The sequence below is a fragment of the Schistocerca nitens genome, chromosome 2 (assembly GCF_023898315.1).
Source record: "Schistocerca nitens isolate TAMUIC-IGC-003100 chromosome 2, iqSchNite1.1, whole genome shotgun sequence".
NCBI lineage: Eukaryota > Metazoa > Arthropoda > Insecta > Orthoptera > Acrididae > Schistocerca > Schistocerca nitens.
Window position 1 is genome coordinate 837,996,874 of NC_064615.1, and position 22,150 is coordinate 838,019,023.

General features: G+C 44.3%; 1 non-coding gene across 1 annotated transcript; it reads right to left on the bottom strand.

Moving 5' to 3' along the window:
• Window positions 1–20,763: 20,763 nt before the first annotated feature.
• Window positions 20,764–20,838, bottom strand: Trnas-cga (transfer RNA serine (anticodon CGA)). The gene has a single exon. It is a non-coding gene; the product is annotated as a tRNA-Ser (tRNA).
• Window positions 20,839–22,150: the final 1,312 nt, after the last annotated feature.

The following is a 22,150-nucleotide window of genomic DNA, read 5'->3' on the forward strand; positions in this document are numbered from 1 at the left end:
ATCGCAAAATTACGGTTTTTTTTTTGTTACAGGAGGTGGAGCCCCTCCACTCCCTCACCAGCATGATGGCCAACAAAAGAGGTCTACTGACATCTCTGTAAAAGGGTTAGTTTTCACTACAGTGGGGTCTCTCAGGATTTGGGTATTGCGATGTTTGCGTACATCTGGTTAAGGTTAATACGCGCTCATCAGGAGATAGATTGGATCGAAAGTTGAACGAAGGGTAGTGGTTTGAAGGGCAGAGGGAAAAAAGTGCCGGCGCGAGAGCCAAGGGAAAAAAACTTCTGCGATAGTTGGGTCGAGCTGTAAGAGCAGTAGCGGTTTTCTTGCTGCCTGCGACAGCTCATGCAAGGGTAGGCTTTGTTAGTAGTAGTTATCATGCAAGTCGATACCTTTGACGTTGTGCTGTGCTGTTACTCGGCGGCTGCCGCTGGGTGCCGGTGTTGAATTATCGGTCAGCGTGAGCAACCTGCAACAGTTAGGTTAACCATCGTTTTGTGTCCAATAGGTCATATATCAGATTCACACTGTAGGGTAATGTAGGCGATTTGTTTTTGCGTCAGTGTGCAAGCATGTCAGTTCCCTTATGGTCGACTTTAATAGCAGCTGGCACATCCAGTCAACGTTACTGACATACAGGGCTTGCCGAAGTTTGTTGCTTGTGGGTGTATGTTAGCTTGCCATAGGTAGTTATGGCCTAGCTAATATTGTCTATTGCCGCTTATGCTGTACACTTACAATGTAGTCTACCCAAACTTCCTATGTGCATTTAACAAATGTGTTTGCCTGTTTGCTTTTTATTTCTCATACATTGCATTTAAAATTCCTCTTCAAAATCTGTGTATTAATGCGTACTTATTTTTTCTTTTGTGCTTAACAATAGGAAAGTCCAATCGTATAGAAAATACAAGAATACGAAAATAATTATATTAGAACACACTCACTCACACACACACACACACCGACACCCACACACCCACACACACACACACACACACACACACACACACACACACTCTTTCATGATTGTGTATGTATTATTTTCTGAAGATGCCACTGTGTCTTCATTATATTAGGATTATATTAAAGCAGATCTGAGTATGGTCATCAATGACCGAAACTGGTAGTTTAAAGACATACCAATTTTCGGATCATAGACAGAAATAAGGTAATCTATTCTACAATTCTGGATCAGTGTTGTAACCGGAACCATGTCGCAGCTTATGGCACCAGAAAGAGACATTTGGGCTCGACGTCGAAGTATTACGCATAAAATGGAGACAAAAATTTGGGAATTTGTCGTAACAACTCCCACGGGGGGGCTGCACGAACCGTGGCCAGGTGTCCAGACCGCGTGGCTACCCCGAGCGGCAATATGGAAAATGTAAAAACAACATAGCTGATAACCTGGGTATACACTATCACACGTCCCTAGACTTCATGAAGTTCAGATACACTGCGCAAAAGTCCCGTAATTATCTCCCATTGCGACGCGTACATTTGAAATTTGGCCCAAAGGTGCCTAAACGTAACGGTACAAAAAAGCGTGGCACCCTGTGATGTCACCATCGGACTCGTCGCTTCTTCAAACAGCAAGGTGTCAAAATAAAGGCCACAACTCAGTTCATGTAAGGTGTAAGGGTCCCTCTAAGATCTCTCAGTTCAGCAACACCCGTGGTGCCACCAATACACCTGTTTTTAGCACGTTAATAATGTACATCGGAGAGACTTCGACAGCCACTCAGCTAAGTGGTGCCTTGTGATTCCTGTAGCGCCTAAGGCGAGGCAACCCCTTCGACATCCCTTATGTTGCTGTCGCAGAGGCGTCTCAATAAGGCGTAAAATGTGGAGAAGAGGGGTGTGTCGACCTTCCCGCCATCTCATAGATCCACGATGCTGTTGAGCAGAATTGTGGTGAAATCTGGCGCCAATGTGACACCATTAAACCCACCGTAAACCCCACAAGAACTTCTGAGCTGTTGAAATTAGGACCAAAGGTGGCTACGACGTCCCTCTGTAGCGATGCGATAGAGTGCCACCCTGCGACGTCTCCATGTGTCAACACCTTGTTGTTTGTCGCCGAGACCGGGAGTGTCGTTGCAGAGCGCCACACTTTTTCAGCACTACACTTGTGGGCACCTTTGAACTAAATTTCAAACTTATGCACTGCAATGTGAGACAATTAGAAGGTTTGGAAAAGTGATAGTTTTTTGCGCAGTTTATGTATGACATCAATGTTTTCCGCGCAGACTTTTTGGTTTGGTGAATTGATGTGATGCCACTGCATAGATAGTTGTTTAAAGTCCACTTTAACACAATAAGTCAATGCTTCCTCACAAGCCACTGTTTGCTCTTCCACTTTAAGAAACTACATGTCCCTTATTATCCCACACGCAGCGGAATCATGCTTTCGCTGTGAAGTTTCTTTCACCTCGTATAAATTTCCCTGAGACAACTTAGAAAGGAATTTCATTTAAAAATTAATTATTTCTATTGCAATTTTATTTCTGTTTTGAACTTTTATTTCACTACTTTTATTGTTCCTACATAAATATTCAACAGATTGATGGTAGACATTATACCTAACAAGGGGCATTCAGAAAGAAACGAGCCGAAAGCTGAAGTAATTGTAAAGCCATTGCCTACGAAGGCAAGTGTTGTGCCTAAAAGAACTCTGAGGCTGTACCTCACAGCTAAAGGGATATGGACTCACAGATACGTGACGACAGGTTCAGCGTGTGCACGCTTCGACCGTCCACTGAAAACAGAGGGCCTGAAAAGAAGAACAAAAGTATATAGCTCATTTCTACACAGTGGAAATACGTCGAGGAATGTTACAAGCGTACGGAGAGCACTGCTTGTGTATTGCAATTCCGACTCCCAATCTAACATCATGAGCACAGGCTACCACAGTAACTGGCCAGTCTTCAATAAAGAGAGCATCCGACTGCTTGACAATGATGTCGGTGATGCGATGAAGTGTTCCAAATCGTGCGTCATTGGACAGCGACATCCCTCCTCACGTGAATCGCTTCTGCAAGTCTTAAAGCTTGCAACGGACATGCAGTTCCCTCTGTATGCCATTCTTCCATGAATTTCTGTTCTCTGCACTATACTCCACTCCACTTCTTCTGAAACCTCTTCTCTGTTTTCAGCATTACTGAGTGCAGCGGACTGTCGAAGAGTGCACGTTCTCGCACCGTCGTCACGTAAGTGTGCTCTCATGTCCCTCTAGTGGCGAGTTTGTAACCTTAGAGCTCTTATAGCGAGAACACCTTCCTCCATAGTCAATGTCATTACGTTTTTTTCAGCGGGTTGGATTCTATAGTTTCAGTTTCCGACTCGTTCCTCTTTCATTCCCTTATAGAGTGAACCGACCTTCCTTTGCCGGCCGCGGTGGTCTCGCGGTTCTAGGCGCTCAGTCCGGAACCGCGCGACTGCTACAGTCGCAGGTTCGAATCCTGCCTCGGGCATGGATGTGTGTGATGTCCTTAGGTTAGTTAGGTTTAAGTAGTTCTAAGTTCTAGGGGACTGATGACCTCAGCAGTTGAGTCCCATAGTGCTCAGAACCATTTGAACCATTTTTGAACCGACCTTCCTCGGCTTTCTCATATCCTCCACTTTGTAGATATCATACTTAATGATGTGTCAGCTCTTATCAATATTACGTGCTTTAGTGCCCCAAGGACAGAAAACCCCAGTTAACAAACTTTGTGGAAATTTAAAGTAGGAAAGTGAGTCATCTTGACAGTGACGGCAACTATTGACGATAAAATGTACACTTGTAATATTTTGATTAACACCTATATCATTCAAATACTAAGAATAGCATACAAAAAGGGGAGATAAAAGGATAGGATTATTATACATTCTTTATCAAACACCCATAAATGGCTCTGAGCACTATGAGACTTAACATCTGAGGTCATCAGTACCCTAGAACTTAAACCTAACCAACCAAAGGACATCACACACATCCATGCCCGAGGCAGGATTCGAACCTGCGACCGTCGGTTCCGGACTGAAGCGCCTAGAACCGCTTTGCCACCGCGGCCGGCTCAAACATCTATAGAATAAATTCAAAATCATATGAACGAAAGTTAAATCCAAGAAAGTAATTCAGTCAAAGATGACATTTACCATGGATGAGAGTTGTAGCCGCATCGAAAAGGAAATTCAATGCGACTACAATACAACTCGGATATGGAAATGTCCAGTTAGTTGCTCTTGAGTCGCTCTAGAGTACTTCTGCGATAGTTGTCTGGACACAAACGCTATTAGATTATTTCAGTTTTGGGAATTTGATAATTCGTGAGGTAGAGTCTGAAGTATTGCTCAATCATCGACTGATGAAAGTTAATCCTTACCGTTCTCAACGCATCGGTATAGTAAGACGAGTGTTAGACTTCAATTGAGTGATATTGGTTTATCGGACTTAGCCTTCATACTGATGAACAGTTACAAACTGTGAGAGCAATGGATCAATGACAGAAAAACAATTCGTAGTCTTGAGTAGGACACAATAAAACGAAGACACGAAGAAATACAAGTACTCCGATTAGTCAAAAGTTTTCGTCAGCGTCACGATTACTGAACTGAACAGAAGTTAATCTTGAATGACATATCGGTGTGCGTGTATTGTATGGATAAATAATTACTTACAGAAAGAACAATAAAATCTGAATCAAAAGATAAATCTTACGTGTCACCTAACTCTTTATACATTTTAAGTGACTAAGTGAGTACATGAATAACGGACAGTGAAGAGTGATTAGTTTAAACCAGTATTGCGGCGTATTAAAAAACATTTAATCCAGCATATCTGTTTGTGCCACCTCGTGTGTGTGTGTGTGTGTGTGTGTGTGTGTGTGTGTGTGTGTGTGTGTGTGAATGTGTGTGTGTGTTTGTGTGAGTTCTCTCTCTCGGACCGTTGTTAATAACTGGAAATAGCAACGACATAGCAACGGAATTTTTTTTTTGGACATCAGTCTACTGACTGGTTTGATGCGGCCCGCCACGAATTCCTTTCCTGTGCTAACCTCTTCATCTCAGAGTAGCACTTGCAACCTACGTCCTCAATTATTTGCTTGACGTATTCCAATCTCTGTCTTCCTCTACAGTTTTTGCCATCTACAGCTCCCTCTAGTACCATGGAAGTCATTCCCTCATGTCTTGGCAGATGTCCTATCATCCTGTCCCTTCTCCTTATCAGTGTTTTCCACATATTCCTTTCCTCTCCGATTCTGCGTAGAACCTCCTCATTCCTTACCTTATCAGTCCACCTAATTTTCAACATTCGTCTATAGCACCACATCTCAAAAGCTTCGATTCTCTTCTGTTCCGGTTTTCCCAGAGTCCATGTTTCACTACCATACAATGCTGTACTCCAGACGTACATCCTCAGAAGGCCGGTATTTGATATTAGTAGACTTCTCTTGGCCAGAAATGCCTTTTTTGCCATAGCGAGTCTGCTTTTGATGTCCTCCTTGCTCCGTCCGTCATTGGTTATTTTACTGCCTAGGTAGCAGAATTCCTTCATTGACTTCGTGGCTATCAATCCTGATGTTAAGTTTCTCTCTGTTATCATTTCTACTACTTCTCATTACCTTCGTCTTTCTCCGATTTACTCTCAAACTATACAGTGTACTCATTAGACTGTTCATTCCGTTCAACAGATCATTTAATTCTTCTTCAATTTCACTCAGGATAGCAATGTCATCAGCGAATCGTATCATTGATATCCTTTCACCTTGTATTTTAATTCCACTCCTGAACCTTTCTTTTATTTCCATCATTGCTTCCTCGATGTACAGATTGAAGAGTAGGGGCGAAAGGCTACAGCCTTGTCTTACACTCTTCTTAATACGAGCACTTCGATCTTGATCGTCCATTCTTATTATTCCCTCTTGGTTGTTGTTCATATTGTACATGACCCGTCTCTCCCTATAGCTTACCCCTACTTTTTTCAGAATCTCAAACAGCTTGCACCATTTTATATTGTCGAACGCTTTTTCCAGGTCGACAAATCCTATGAAAGCGTCCAGATTTTTCTTTAGCCTTGCTTCCATTATTAGCCGTAACGTCAGAATTGCCTCTCTCGTCCCTTTACTTTTCCTAAAGCCAAACTGATCGTCACCTAGCGCATTCTCAATTTTCTTTTCCATTCTTCTGTATATTATTCTTGTAAGCAGCTTCGATGCATGAGCTGTTAAGCTGATGGTGCGATAATTCTCGCACTTGTCAGCTCTTGCCGTCTTCGGAATTGTGTGGATGATGCTTTTCCGAAAGTCAGATGGTATGTCGCCAGACTCATATATTCAACACACCAACGTGAATAGTCGTTTTGTTGCCACTTCCCCCAATGATTTTAGAAATTCTGATGGAATGTTATCTATCCCTTGTGCCTTATTTGACCGTAAGTCCTCCAAAGCTCTTTTAAATTCCGATTCTAATACTGGATCCCCTATATCTTCTAAATCGACTCCTGTTTCTTCTTCTATCACATCAGACTAATCTTCACCCTCATAGAGGCTTTCAATGCATTCTTTCCACCTATCTGCTCTCTCCTCTGCATTTAACAGTGGAATTCTCGTTGCACTCTTAATGTTACCACCGTTGCTTTTAATGTCACCAAATGTTGTTTTGACTTTCCTGTATGCTGAGTCTGTCCTTCCGACAATCATATCTTTTTCGGTGTCTTCACATTTTTCCTGCAGCCATTTCGTCTTAGCTTCCCTGCACTTCCTATTTATTTCATTCCTCAGCGACTTGTATTTCTGTATTCCTGATTTTCCCGGAACATGTTTGTACTTCCTCCTTTCATCAATCAACTGAAGTATTTCTTCTGTTACCCATGGTTTCTTCGCAGCTACCTTCTTTGTACCTATGTTTTTCTTCCCAACTTCTGTGATGGCTCTTTTTAGAGATGTCCATTTCTCTTCAACTGTACTGCCTACTGCGCTATTCCTTATTGCTGTATCTATAGCGTTAGAGAACTTCAAACGTATTTCGTCATTCCTTAGTTCTTCCGTATCCCACTTCTTTGCGTAATGATTCTTCCTGACTAATGTTTTGAACTTCAGCCTACTCTTCATCACTACTATATTGTGATCTGAGTCTATATCTGCTCCTGGGTACGCCTTACAATCCAGTATCTGATTTCGGAATCTCTGTCTGACCATGACGTAATCTAATTGAAATCTTCCCGTATCTCCCGGCCTTTTCCAAATTTACCTCCTCCTCTTGTGATTCTTGAATAGGGTATTCGCTATTACTAGCTGAAACTTGTTACAGAACTCCATTAGTCTTTCTCCTCTTTTATTCCTTGTCCCAAGCCCATATTCTCCTGTAACCTTTTCTTCTACTCCTTCCCCTACAACTGCATTCCAGTCGCCCATGACTATTAGATTTTCGTCCCCCTTAACATACTGCATTACCCTTTCAATATCCTCATACACTTTCTCTATCTGTTCATCTTGAGCTTGCCACGTCGGCATGTATACCTGAACTATCGTTGCCGGTGTTGGTCTGCTGTCGATTCTGATTAGAACAACCCGGTCACTGAACTGTTCACAGTAACACACCCTCTGCCCTACCTTCCTGTTCATAACGAATCCTACACCTGTTATACCATTTTCTGCTGCTGTTGATATTACCCGATACTCATCTGACCAGAAATCCTTGTCTTCCCTCCACTTCACTTCACTGACCCCTACTATATCTAGATTGAGCCTTTGCATTTCCCTTTTCAGATTTTCTAGTTTCCCTACCACGTTCAAGCATCTGACATTCCACGCCCCGACTGGTAGAACGTTATCCTTTCGTTGATTATTCAATCTTTTTCTCATGGTAACCTCCTCCTTGGCAGCCCCCTCCCGGAGATCCGAATGGGGAACTATTCCGCAATCTTTTGCCGATGAAGAGATCATCATGACACTTCTTCAATTACAGGCCCCATGTCCTGTGGATACACGTTACGTGTCTTTAATGGAGTGGTTTCCATTGCCTTCTGCATCCTCATGTCGTTGATCATTGCTGATTCTTCCGCCTTTATGGGCAATATCCCACCCCTAGGCCAAGAGAGTGCCCTGAACCTCTATCTGCTCCTCCGCCCTCTTTGACAAGGCCGTTGGCAGAATGAGGCTGACTTCTTATGCCGGAAGTCTTCGGCCGCCAATGCTGATTATTTATCAAAATTTAGGCAGTGGCGGGGATCGAACCCGGGACCGAAGACATTTTATTATGAATCAAAGACGCTACCCCTAGAGCACGGAATAGTAGACAGCAAATTTTCATACTCGCTATGCAGGATGTGAAAAACGACCGTAATGATGAAATGAAGAATCAAGATTTTGTTTCATTACGGAACTAACAGGGCATAAAAATAAAACTAAACGATCGCAAGAGTTACAGGTGCTGTTTCACGTCACACCGACGGTGAGGAACATTGTTACGAGTCGCGTCTCTTCCCGGCGAGTGAACAAGGAGGGAAGGAACGTCACAGTGCGGTTAGACATTTTGATAGTTACCAAGCAGTGGCATCATGCATAGAGTCACAGAGGGCGTGCGCGTCGAATTATGAATCTTTTACAGATGTACCGGGCTCGAGGGTGGAGTCTTGGTCTGGCAGTCAAGAGGCAAGATAGCGGCGGTCAACTAGAGCGCCCTCTCAGCTGCTGGTGGACAAGTTGAACGGGCGCCTTCAGTGGAGGGCGTGAATGACTTGGGGTCGACGCCGGCAGCTGTGTGAGAGTGCGTGCAGGAGGCGAAGTGGGTAGCTACACTGGACACCGGAAGAAGAAATGACCTGGTCGGAGAAGGCGGCATGAGAAACACTTGGGTACCAGTGGCCACTTGGGACAGCCCTTGTTCAATCGAAGGAACTGTGCTGACTGAGCACGTTTCACAACTTTGCCTGACGCAGTGATCTTGTGCTGCGAATCTGAGTTTAAAATACAGTACATTGTGTTAAGAGCAATTTGGAACATCTACTATTATGGCGGTTATTACTTGTCGACAGGCTCGAAAGCAGTACTTTATTATCCATGTTGTGTGGTTTCCTCCCGTTACTTTGTTCTTGCCCTTACGGGTCAGGTTTAAATGTTTTCCCTTATGGTTGAAATTGCTAAATATGCCTGTTTGTTTCACGGGTTAGATCGGGAGGTTCATGTGGTAGAGCTGGTCTGACCTTGCTTTAGCGAGAGCGTTTGGGCCTAAGTTTTCCTGAAGTGTTTTCTTGTGCTAGTGCTATATGAAAATCTGCTGTGTTTAAATTTACTTGATTAAGCACCCTTCATTACCACTGTCCTTGCCGGTTTCAAGCTAGATGTACTTCCTTTAGCTATTCTCGAGTTGTAACAGTAATAGTTACAACTATCAGAGTTTAAAATTTTTCTTGTTTTCCTTTTTAATGCTTTAGGGATTGGTTGTTGTTATGAACTGGCGTCCGACACAAGCCCTGATTTAGTCTCTTCTTGTTCTAATCTGTGGTGCTGTAATCATTACAATTCTCGTTTTCGTTACTCGGCTATTCAAGAATTAACATTATCTTTTCTAACATAAAAGCATTCTTATTTTAACGTGATTGTTTCATTCATAGGGCTTACATTATTTATTAATACCTTGAATGACAATTTTGAGATAGTTCTGAGGAGAGCTAACGTAGTGTGTAATTTTGGGAGAGCTTGGAAGAGGAGCTTACTTGTCAGCTCGTTACTGTGTGTTTAAGTGCATTTCTGTTTTCTGTTGCAGAAATACCGGTCACTGTGGTACGTTGCCAGATGCTGTAGAATGAGGTCCCCGTTATTGTGAACTGGTGCTGGGATGGAGTCCTGCACACATCTGCATCAATGTATAAGGTAATCTATCGGACGTTCGCTGGCATTTAATTTTACTGTCATTTACTTCGTGTTTAGTGCTGGGTAGTACAATTAAAACACTTGTTTCATTGTGGGAGTGGTGTTTACCAGAGGTTCAGGTCCTACTACTCCCCAAGTTCGTTGCTCTATGCCCGTTTCAGTGGTATCAGAGCATGATTCTCTGAGGTCTGGCCAAATGAACTATTTCAGTTAAGCATATTTCATGACAATCCTCCGTTAAAATTGTATTTTATGCAGAGTCTATTTGTACTAAGTGTAAGTACCAGTACTCTGGTGCGCTCTATAGCCGATGGCTGTCACGTACATTACCTACATAAGCAAATAAAAACTCCAGTAAGATTATTGGGTGCTTGGACAGCCGAGAGAGGGAAGCGTCACTGAGGTGTGTGCTTGGCTGTTAGAGGCAGTAGTGTGTCCTCTGCAAATCACTGTGGGCATATCGATGACGTGATTATAGCACTATCTGTTTGTGCCACCTCGTGTGTGTGTGTGTGTGTGTGTGTGTGTTCTATCTCTCTTTCTCTCTCTCATATCGTACAAAACACAAGTTAGTCATTTACATAACTGTACGTAGGATTTTACGGCGGTTAGCGCTAAACAGGAACAGGCTGCACGAGTTAGTGAATTGGAGGATAGAGTTATGGGATTACAAAAGAAGTAGAATGCTTTAGAATGGACTGCCACTTCCATTGGGCCTTAAGAGGAAGATTATCCCTCTCATGAGAATACCTGAAGGACTAATACTGCTTTGAGAGGGTCCGTTAATGAATATATGGGCTGCATTTTGCTAAGTTACCCAACACAATTTTGCCAATGTTGCGCATTGTTGATTATCTCTCAATCGAGAATCTTCGAGAAATAGTTTCTTGTGGTTTTCTGTTACTTTATGATGGAAAGTCGACATTCTTAAGCTCGAGCATCCCGTAATATTTCAAATTTTATTTTCCTTGTCATGTGGTAGTTTGAGTGGTACGATGGGTGGAATTCTCTGTGATCATAATGTATCACGGGATTTCCGAGAAACGATTGTACGTGAGAGACCATTAACTAGGGTAGGATGTACGTAGAATTTCTATCGTCTGTACGGGCGTAATGAGACACTAGCGGAGTATATACAAAACATCTGAACCGGTAGTCTGCCTCCCACTGTTCAGGTTGCGAAGGGTGATAATTTAAAGAATTTCTTAGAGTGGATGCGGCCGGAGGCTGATGAAAGGCGTGATCACGGCGATATGTCGGATACCGTTAAGTGCTTCACATAAGATGCACGAGATCTTATTGAGAGCGCTATCTCGCTCAGAGGAGCTCAATACCGATGCTATGAGTCTGGGCATTTGGCTCATGACTGCGGCGCAAAACAAAGAAGTTGACAGATAGTTGGCGCCAAGGAAACGCACGGCGTCTTCCATTTGGAACCCTACCGTGAATTTGTAATATGGTGAAGGTGTATGCCACTCAGTGTGTGCGTTGCTCAACCGTTTCTGCATTATTGGATTCTGGCATCGGCGTCTCTATTACAGATCATACGTGAGATTTGACGAATGATGGCATATGTAAGTTTTCTTCGTTGCAACGTGTCAGTCAGAATTGTCGCCATCTCACTGGTCAGTTATCATCATTAGTTGGGTGGGTACGAGATTATTCTAAAATTAGTGGTTTGCCGAGGCTGTTAAGGTTATTCGTAAGTAAGAGACTAAATACGAAACTGAAGAAACTGGGTTCGATTTAGACTACGCTAATAATTTTAATTCACATTTTGATGTGAGTCATACAAGTTATGTGAGTATAGTGGAGTTCAAGGAGTGTGTAATTCGAATTTGGTTATTTACAACCCTCTGAAGCACATTGCTGAGCGAGTTCCCTAATTTTTTAATTGATAAACTAAGAGTAACGGGCAAAATGAAATATGGAATAGAACTGTCAGATCAGGTACCGGTGCGGAAAGCCCTCTTATCGGCTGTCGCCACAAAAAATGAAGATTCTGTGCCAGTTAACTGACCAGATGTTACGTGATGGGGTATTTAGCCGTCGATCTCGTCTTATGCTTTGTCGATGTTCCTATTGGGTATGGACCAGTTGTGTATTACAGGGCTCTAAATCAGAACGTCGTTTTGGATTCGGTCCCCTTGCCTGATGTCCACAATTGTTCCATTTGATTCGCAGAAGCGTGATACATCTTGGTTTTAGATCTCAGATATACTTACCACGGAACTTTCCTTGGGTGAGGATTCGACAGATATTACCGCCTATTGCACTGACTGGGACGTAAATGAGTTCCTTTGAAAGGGCACGGGCGACTTACTTACCCGTCCTTCCCTAATTCTATGAGACCTATGATCTCGCTCTCTGCTCTCCTCCCCCAAAAACAACAACTACTTAAATGAGTTCAAAAATTGGTTCAAATTGCTCTGAGCACTATGCGACTTAACTTCTGAGGTCATCAGTCGCCTAGAACTTAGAACTAATTAAACCTAACTAACCCAAGGACATCGCACACATCCATACCCGAGGCAGGATTCGAACCTGCGACCGTAGCGGTCGCTCGGCTCCAGACTGTACCGCCTAGAACCGCACGGCCACTCCGGCCGGCTAAATGAGTTCCCTTTGGGTTATCTACTAGAGGAGCTGTACTCTCGTGGCCCTTGGATTCTGTTTTGGGAGATTTCAAGTTTAAATTTGTTTATAATTATTTGGACAATATCGCCTAATATAGGTTCACATTTTCTGAGCATACTGAGCATGTCCGCTAAGTACTGGCCTGTTTGCGTAGCAAGAGTCTTACTGTAAAGCCGTCTAAAGTTAAAATGTTCCATGAGGAAATCTTCTTGGTTTGGCATTCACTGTCGGCCACTAGAGCTAAAACAGACCAGGAGCGATCTATGGCGATACATAAATTTCGACCACCTAAGGATAACAAGCGAATCGTCCGTTTTACAGCGATGGCGAATTTTTCTAGAAAGTGTGCATCTGTATGTACTCAGCTAACCGCACCTATAAATCAATTATATAAGAAAGTGGATGCGTTTCAATGAACTGAAAGCCAGCAAGCAGCCTTTCATCCACTGTAATCTGTCTTAAGTAATGCCCCCGTTCTGGCTATCCTGAATTTCTCTTCGGCTTTCATAGCCTATAGAGTATACCTCTAATTCAGGTATTGTGGCAGTTTTGGTGCAGAACAAGACGATGAAATACGTACAGCAGCGTATGCCGTCAGTGCTTTATATTCTGGCGAGCTAAAATATTCAGTCCATCAATTAGAGAAGTTCGAGGTCCTCTTTGGAATAGAAAAATTCAAGTTCTATCTTGGCCACAGAGAGTTCACCCTTGAAACGGACAATCAGGGTTTAAGCTGGATCCTTTCTCGACCATGTAAAAGTAGTCACATAGTCCGTTGGGTAATCCGTATTTCAGCACTCCGTTTCTCCGACAAACACGTAAGAGGCTCCGACAGTGCGGTGGTCGGTGCTCTTATCCGGTTGCTTGAAGAAAATGTCACCGAGTTTGATAATACTGGAGACGCCGAGGACAGGCGCCAGTGTCAGCGGTATTAGCTGAGATACCTTCTTCATTTGGTGGTCTCAAGGAAAGGCAAAAACACGATCCTGACATTCACTAAGTGAAACAGAGACTTGCCGCTGGAAAGTAGATGCCTGATTACCAACTGAAAAAGATCGTCCTCTGCTATCTTAGCCGTAGGGATAACAGACCGAAAATCTGTCTTCCGTGGGGCGGCACCTGGGTATACACAAGTCAGACCAGAACGCTAAGGAGTAACTGACTCGGTTGTTCATTAACAGCTACTGTCGTAACATAAAAGCACTGTTGCTTTAGCTTATTGATTTATTCGTGGGGGTTTAAATTGTTTGTTAGCACACAGGGTAGCATCACGAGGGATCTGCACAATGGTTTGCATCGATATCATTAGTGAATGGATCCTCCGTCATGCCAACCTGGAAGCAGTAGTCGTACGAGTGTGAACGACCCCAGGAATGAACATTTTCAATGTGCATCTCCTCCAGGTAGGTAATTTCCTTATATTGATGTACCTACCTTAACACTGCTGCTACCACTCCTGTATCTCGTCCTCAGCGAATTCAGTGGACAACTCCCTGTGAGGAAGTGCTATGTAAATCGGTAGGGGTCTTATAACTGACCAACTTATTACAGATTTTTATTTTGTCTAATCTGTGACAGTTCCCCTACCCATTTCAGTGCTATCGATCTTTCCTCCCCTGTTGTCGTGGCTTCCATATTTTGGTCACCCCTTGATGATCTTTGTGACAGTGATTCTATTGTTCCCCTGCCGCGGCCAAGCATGTAGGACCCCAAGTTCGGCATGCCACACAGCCAGTTGGCCTTTGTATACGTCTGCTGTCCGCTTCGACACCTGTCTCTCGGACTGCATTGATGCAGTCATGCCAAACGTTTATCACTGTTCCTCATGCTGCTGGCACTGCTATCCCCCTATCTACAGTCGCCCCATCGTCAACTGGTACCAGTAATATTAAGGACTGCCAACGAGCACTGCAAAGATTTAAACGACACCATTCACAGACCAGCATCATCGCTTTTAAGTGACTTTGTGCTAAGATACGTCACCTTATTAGGTAGAGCAAAGAGGAATGCTGGGAGCGCTATATTTCCTCTTCAATGGAGGTTTCGTCCACGATCTTTTCCTACAGGGTACTGTGTGTACTGATCTATCAGTCCCTGCAGAACACCCCGCGACACACTGTGTGCCAGCATCGATGTCTTTTTCCTATCCTGCTGCCTTTCTGTGGCAGAAACAATGAGCTGTAGAAACCCCCTCTCTGTTACAGCCCCCACCAAACTGAATCCAATAATGAATCCTTCACTAAATGGGAATTCTCGCAAGCTCTAACCCCCCACATGACATGGTCCCAGGCCCAGATTCCATCCACAATCATCCAACACTTGGACGTTCCCAAAGGCAACGTCTACTCAGGATCTTCAACCACATTTGGTTCACGGGCGTCTTCCTCCCCCCCCCCCCCCCCCCTCCGTAATGGCGAGACAGCATAGTTACCCCGTCCTTACGCCCAAGAAGAGCCCAACGTCTCTCGACAGCTAGCGACAGATTGGACAGATCAACATACTTTGTAAACTGCTTGAGAGCTGGTTTACTTCTGATTACGTTGAGTACTCTAATCTTAGTGCCCTTTGTCCCAATATCAGTGTCGCTTCTGGGAAGGACGATCTACTAGACACAGCAATCCGACAGGCTTTTACCAACTGTTAATACCTTACGGCAGCCTTCTTTGACGTACATAAGACATACAATACAGCTTGGCGTATCGCCGTTTAGTTACTCTCCGTAACTGGTGCTTTTTCAGCCCCTTTCTGATTTTTATCCTTGAGTTTTTTATCCCAAGGGCTCTTCCGGGTTCGAGTCAGAACCTCACTCAGCTCCCTTCAGATCCAGGGAATGGTATCCAACGGGTTATGTATTAAGAGTCACAGTTTTCCCCATCGCCAACAATGGGCTTGTATCCTGTATTGGGACTGTGGTTACCACGGTGTTGTACGTCGATGACTTTCACATCTGTTGCAGCTCTCACTCGGCAGCATCTGCTGAACGTCAGTTCCAAGGCGCCATCTGATGGGCCTCTGTGTGGGCTCTTTCCATGACTTCCAGTTTTCTCCCTCCAGAACGTGGGTTATTCACTTTTGCCGTCGAATCACAGTACACACTGCTCCAGGACTTTATTTAGGCAATTACCGCTTAGATGTCGAAGGACAGCCCCATTTCTTAGGCATTCTTTTTGACAAAATGCTGACGTAGGTGTCCCACATTCTCCACCTGAGGACTACATGCCTGCAGAAGCTCCCTACCTCCTGGCACACACATCTTGTGGTGCAGACCGTGCTACTCTTCTACATCTTTACTATGCTCTGGATTTGTCAGATTATGGTTTTCAGGTTTATTGCTAAGTGGCGTCTTTTACTATGAAACTACTTGACCCACCTCTTCATCATTATGGGGTGCATCTGGCTATTGGTGGCTTTCGCACGTCTCCTTGCTGAAGTGGGGATTCCTTCTCTGCAAATAGGGTGGAGCAATAGCCATTCGACAATTCCCTGATCATCCCGTGCACCCTATGCTCTTTGGAAATGTGGGTTGTCTCCCTCCTGATACCTGCCTGGGGATTGGACTGCACTGATTTTAATGCGTCTAATTTTCCTCTATTGGGATTTCTATCTCCACTTACTGTAAAATGCACCCTGTATTACCTCCTGCACCCCACTGCCCCCCTTGGGTGGTGTCTCGACCACGGATTAGGACCTAACTATCACAGGGTCCTAAGGTCTCTATCACCCCTATGATATTCCGGAATCTTTTACGTTCCATCCTTGAAGGGTACCAGGGTGCTACCATCTTCTACACTGATGATACTGAAACGATAGGTATGGCGGTATATGCTTTTGCGTCTCCTATTGCCTTGGAACATTTACTGATGGGACCGTGCAGTGTGTTCACAGGAGAGCTGCTAGCCATTAACAGGGTCCTCCATTTTGTTACCTAGGCCTCCCTCCACAGTATTTTCATATGTACCGATTCAATGAGCAGCTTGCAGGCTATAGACCGATGCTACGCTCCTCACCCTTTGGCCTCTGCTACCCATGACCTTCTCTCTGCTGTCTGCTCAGTTGTCTTTCTCTGGGTCCCAAGTGATGTGGGCATCTCAGGGTAGAAATGCCTGACATTTTGGCTAGAGAGACAGATACTTACCGCCCATCCCATTTCACTATTCCAGGTGCAGATATGCAGATACACGTCAAATCTATCTTTCCCCAAAAGCGGAACGACATCTGGTGTGGAACTGCTCTCAGTATAAACTTCGCACAATTAAGGAGACAACTGCAGCCTGGCGCCTCTTCCTTCCACTCCTCCTTTCTTATGCCATCTACACATCGATCATACTAGGCCCATCCATTGTTTTCTCATAGGTAACAAGCCACACTCACCTGCACCCACGAGTGATTGTGGAGATAGACCTTTTTTTTATGTTTAGTCTGCTGACTGGTTTGATGTGGCCCGCCACGGATTCATCACTTGTGCAAACCTCTTCATCTCCGAGTAGCACCTGCAGTCTAAGTTCTCAATTTGCTGGATGTATTCCAATCTCTGCTTCCCTCTACAGTATTATTGGTATTCTTTCACCTTGAATTTTAATTCCACTCCTGAACCTTTCTTCTATTTCCATCATTCCTTCTTCGATAAGCAGTCTGAACGGGAGGGGCTTACAGCTTTTTAATCCAAGCGTTTAGTTCTTTATAGTCCACCCTTATCATTCCCTCTTGGCTCTTCTATATTGTATATTACTCGTTCTCTCTATAACTTACCCCTATTTTTCTTAAAATTTCGAACATTGTGCACCATTTTTGATTGTCGAATTCTTTTCCCAGGTCGACAAATCCTATGAACGTTTCTTGATTCTTCTTTAGTCCTGCTCCCATTATCAACAGCAACTTCAGAATTGCCTCTCTGGTGCCTAACCTAAAGCCAAGCCGGTCGTCATCTAGCATATCCTCAATTTTCTTTTTCATTCTCCTGTATATTATTCTTGTCAGTAACTTGGATGCATGAGCTGTTAAGCTGACTGTGCGATAACTCTCGCGCTTGTCAGCTCTTGCAGTCTTGGGAATTGTGTGGATGATATTTTTCCGAAAGTCAGATGGTACGTCGCCAGACTCATACATTCTGCACACGAGCGTGAATAGTCGTTTTGTTGCCACTTTCGCCAATGATTTTAGAAATTCTGATGGAATGTTATTTATTCCTTCGAGCTTATTTGATCTTAAGTCCTCCAAAACTCTGTTGAATTCTGATTCTACTGCTGGATCCCCCATATCTTCTAAATCGACTCCTGTTTCTTCTTCTATCACATCAGACTTACCACCCTTGCTCTTAATTTCACCAGAAGTTGTTTGAATTTCCTATACGCTGAAACAGATCTTCCGACAATCATTTCTTTTTCGAGTTCTTCGTATTTTTATGCTCCCATTTCGTCTTAGCTTCCCTGCACTTCCTATTTATTTCATTCTTCAGCGACTTGTATTTCTGTATTCCTGAGTTCTCTGGAACATTCCTGTACTTCCATCTTTCATCGATTAACTAACGTGTATCTTCTACTACCCATTGTTTCTTCGCAGTTGTCTGTATCTATGTTTTTTTTTTTTCAGCTTCTATGATGGCACTTTTTAAATATATGCATTCCTCTTCAACTGTACTGCTTACTGAGCTATTCCTTATTGTTGTATCTATAGTCTTAAAGAACTTGAAGCTTACCTTGTCGTTCCTGAGTACATCCGTATTTCACTTCTTTGCGTATTGATTCTTCCTGACTACTGTCTTCATCACTGTGACTTGAGTCTATATCTGCTCCTGGGTTATCCTTACAATCCACTATCTGGTTTCAGAATCTTTGTCTGACCATGATGTAATCAAACTGAAATCTTCCAGCATCACTCGGCCTTTTCGAGGTATACCTCATCCTCCTGTGATTGTTGAATAGAGTATCCGCCATTACTACCTGAAATTTATTACGGAATACAATTAGTCTTTCTCCTCTTTCATTCCTTGTCCCAAGGCCGTATTCTCCTGTAACCTGTTCATCTACTTCGTCCCATAAAACTGCATTCCAGTCTCCCACGACTATTAGATTTTCATCCCCCTTTACGTATCCCATATATTAGCGGAATGTCTCCATCTTTTGGGCCTTCATATTAAGTATAGCGTTCCAGATTGCTTGCCTTTCATGTTAGCGGATTATTCATGGGTGGTTGAACTCGTTCTCAGTTTCCATCATGAAGGAGGTTTCAGTTATAAACTTTTGCTTTCCTCCTGGAGCATGGGCAGGGTGGTTGTGGTTGGGGTCTCTCGTCATGCTGTCTGAGTCTGGAACTCATGACCATTCCCCATGCAAAGACCACTCTTTTATTTCTCCATCATTGTTTAGATCTGTGCTATACTTTCCTGCCTTTTGCTGTGAGTGTTTTAGCTTCCGCGCTTTATAGTTTGACCCCTACTACTGGACACGCCCACCTGTCGCAGAAGCTTCTATCTTATGCATATAACTTTAGAATCGACGGACGATGACCGCACCAGTCCTCTAACCCCCCTCAATCAATCAATCTATCAGCTCTCGCCGACTGTGACTGTGTGGTGTGGATTCGCAAGCACCTTTACTCTCGGTTCTTTCTTCTAAGAGAACGCATCCGCAGAGCTTTTCTGGTTTAGCCTGATGTCCACACTTTACCGAGTCCTCCTTGTACAGTGCGTGATTGCTGCTTTGGAAAATAACACTTTCGCTCTCTACCTGGTGTTAAGGCCAGTATGCAGGAACACTAAAACTGCTGCTAAGAACTGTTTACCGCGTCATTCTACGGATAAAGCAACTTCTTGACGTGTCCGGTGCCCATATTAAACAAATTGTGCAAGCGGTGGTTAATAATGAAATGAACATTATGCTTTTCTCACTTCTTTGATCTTTTTTACGCACGTCCCGTTCCTAATCGATTACATATGGAAACACTTCTGTAAGACTAACTGGAATCACAGCGGCAGATTAGCACCTGGGGGCCAGCGGAAACCGATCCCTCAACAACGCGTTATTATATCTACCAGGCTTGGCATCCTTACGATAATTACAGCCTACACTAGATCCCCACGAGTAGTTGCACCCGATATATCGCAATGACTGATATTTTCGATGTAGCTCTACCATTAGTCTTTCCTTTTCTCTTCTCTGGACATATACGTAGATCCAATGGACGAAATACTATGCACAAAGTCAAAAGAGCACACTGTTCACTCTGGAGTTCTACGGACGGTATAGAATTGATACCAGACGGTCCGGAGACCCTCCACAGCTAAGTCATGGGTGTGAAGTGGTGTGTACCAATGAGCTGGTCGGTTGAACACAAAAATTACATGGTTTCTTCGGTGTGCCACTCGCGTCGTAAGTGCAGTCTTACATGTAAGTGAATGTGTGAATCCGCACGACATGAAAGCGAAACTACTTTCCGTGTCAGTGAAATTCAGTCTACTAAATCCTGACACCTGTGTGTGTAGAAGAACGTTAGGGATGAAATCGGAAAAAAGTTACGGCTTAAAGAAAAGCGTATAGCCTTAATAAGAATTTTATTACAGTCGCAAAATACGGTATACATCCCATATTACATGTAAAACCGCGACTGTAGGAAAGAGACCCAAAACCCAAAAATACAGCATGTAACAATACGTGTCACGTCGTTTGTATGAGGTCTGGCTGTTGGTGGACTGCTATTTTGTGTACCGTTTTCTGCCTGACGCGGCGTTCTTTGTCGCTGTAAGACACCTTGCAGTATTTTTCACAGTGCTCTCTGTGTTAGCCGGCTTTTATTTTTGGTCCACAACACGGCGGGAAGGCGAGGCAGCGGCGGCGGCCGGCAGCCGGCGACGCTTTACGGCGCAGTAAACAGTGGCTCGTAAAGAGGCGCGCCATAGATTGAGCCGTGGCTCGCGAGTCAACCCTGCCCTCTCAGCACCGGCAGCCGGCCCGCTAGCCGCACTAAAACGGCTCGCTGATCCGATTGAACGACGGCGAATATTTTTAGGACTTCGTAAAAGGCATTAAAATTAAAATTACTCTCTTTTTTATGACACACTTCGTTTCGATGTAGCTGGCAAAGTAAATCATTAGCTTTTTCCATCGTGAATAGCTACTGTTCCAAACGATCATATTAGAAGTAATATTGCTTCTTTTTTTAAATCTATGACGACTTGGTAACATCGCGACTCTTTTCGGAAATGTCCATGATGGTGAAAACTGCAACCAGGCACTCTGTTTTAGAAACAATAATTCGTAGCAGATTAAAACTGTGCGCCCGACCGAGACTCGAACTCGGGACCTTTGCCTTTCGCGGGCAAGTGCTCTACCAACTGAGCTACCGAAGCACGACTCACGCCCGGTACTCACAGCTTTACTTCTGCCAGTACCTCGTCTCCTACCTTCCAAACTTTACAGAAGCTGTCCTGCGAAACTTGCAGAACTAGCACTCCTGAAAGAAAGGATATTGCGGAGACATGGCTTAGCCACAGCCTGGGGGATGTATCCAGAATGAGATTTTCACTCTGCAGCGGAGTGTGCGCTGATATGAAACTTCCTGGCAGATTAAAACTATGTGCCCGACCGAGACTCGAACTCGGGACCTTTGCCTTTCGCGGGCAAGTGCTCTACCAACTGAGCTACCGAAGCACGACTCACGCCCGGTACTCACAGCTTTACTTCTGCCAGTAACTCGTCTCCTACCTTCCAAACTTTACAGAAGCTCTCCTGCGAAACTTGCAGAACTAGCACTCCTGAAAGAAAGGATATTGCGGAGACATGGCTTAGCCACAGCCTGGGGGATGTATCCAGAATGAGATTTTCACTCTGCAGCGGAGTGTGCGCTGATATGAAACTTCCTGGCAGATTAAAACTGTGTGCCCGACCGAGACTCGAACTCGGGACCTTTGCCTTTCGCGGTCAAGTGCTCTACCAACTGAGCTACCGAAGCACGACTCACGCCCGGTACTCACAGCTTTACTTCTGCCAGTACCTCGTCTCCTACCTTCCAAACTTTACAGAAGCTCTCCTGCGAAACTTGCAGAACTAGCACTCCTGAAAGAAAGGATATTGCGGAGACATGGCTTAGCCACAGCCTGGGGGATGTATCCAGAATGGAAGGTAGGAGACGAGGTACTGGCAGAAGTAAAGCTGTGAGTACCGGGCGTGAGTCGTGCTTCGGTAGCTCAGTTGGTAGAGCACTTGCACAGTCTGCTTTCGGCTGCGGTGGGGCGAGGACGTCCGCTGCGCCCCGCCGTGCGCGACCGTGAGCGCTTGCTTGTGTTTACCTTCTCGCGGTGCGAGTTGTATTTGTTCCAAGTTCAGTGCGATTATGGCACACACATGGCGCCACGATACGATCAAAGTTACTTTCCAACCAGATCACGCGCGTCCTCGAGCCTATGAAATAGAACAGTTCATTCGCGACGATCTACGTTTAGATCCGGCGACTGTCGTCGGAATACATTTTTCTATAACGGCGAGCGTGGTTTATGTTAAAATGACCAGTGCAGAGGTCTGCGCGACAGTGGTTTCTAAATACTCGAACTCTCTCCGATTCAAACATTCTGACGGGCATATCGGTGCAGTGACGGTGGATCATGCAGGCATGGGCCTAAGGACTGTAAGAGTTTTTGAGCTACCTTTCTAGGTCCCAGAGGA